Genomic DNA, 1,003 nt, shown 5'->3' on the forward strand with positions numbered 1-1,003 from the left:
TAGATAGATAGATAGATAGAATTTCTGCAGACTTGGGGAGGGACGTTATCATGTCGCCCTCTGGTGGTCAACTACTGTCAACTACACTAATCAGTGTCTGATTGATCAGTGTCAAATGAATCAGTGTTTTAACTCAATAAAAGATGTGAACTTAAATATGTTTAATACTATTTATTTATACTGTATAGCACAAATATAAATGTTTCCCTGTGTGGATCATCCATCTTGTTGTACTGTATTGCTCTATATATAATTAGAGCATGTGTTGTAACAGACAATACTGAGATGAGAGTCCTGCAGAAATTGTGTGAAATAGAAAATATACACTCAAAGAGAAAATGGGGAGGACTATAGTGTAATGATTGGCTTTTGACTTGTTGCTGACTCATCAGAAAGAAATAGCTCATCGTCATCATCATCATCATCACCATCTCTCTCAGATGGTCTGGTTTTCATCAGAGCAGGTGAATGTATGAGGGGTAATTCTGTTTTTTATAGCTGGTGAGTCGTGTTTAAAATGACTCAACCTGTTTGATTTGGCATTCAGTGCTGAGGAGTTTGCCTGTGCATGTGTACGTCATGTGGTTGGGTTCTCTCACTGAGGAGTCATTACCACAGCGGAGGGGAAGAAATGATATAATAAAAAGTACACTTTTGCTTTCTTTCCTCTTCATCTTCCTCTTGACTTTCTGTTGATGAAGTCTGTTTGCTCTTTTACAACGGGACAGTGACAGATTTCCTTTATTCATGCATGACATAAAGCACTGGAGCATTCTTTCTATCCTGATATGTGCCTGTGCCTGTTTGACTGTGTGCCTGCTTTATATACAACACTGGCAGAGCCACGCTCACTGCCATTGGCTGGGGACAATTAGCATACCGCGGCTGATTGGTCAGGACTTTGACAGTGACAGATTGGCACACTGGTGATTGGACAATTAGGCTGTGATGTCACCAAATGTGTGTTGGGCGAGAGACTGGAGAGAGAGACAGACAGAGAGAG

This window comes from Morone saxatilis, unplaced genomic scaffold, assembly GCF_004916995.1.
Source record: "Morone saxatilis isolate NCDOM2014 unplaced genomic scaffold, NCSU_SB_2.0 Contig14, whole genome shotgun sequence".
NCBI classification, from domain to species: Eukaryota; Metazoa; Chordata; class Actinopteri; family Moronidae; genus Morone; species Morone saxatilis.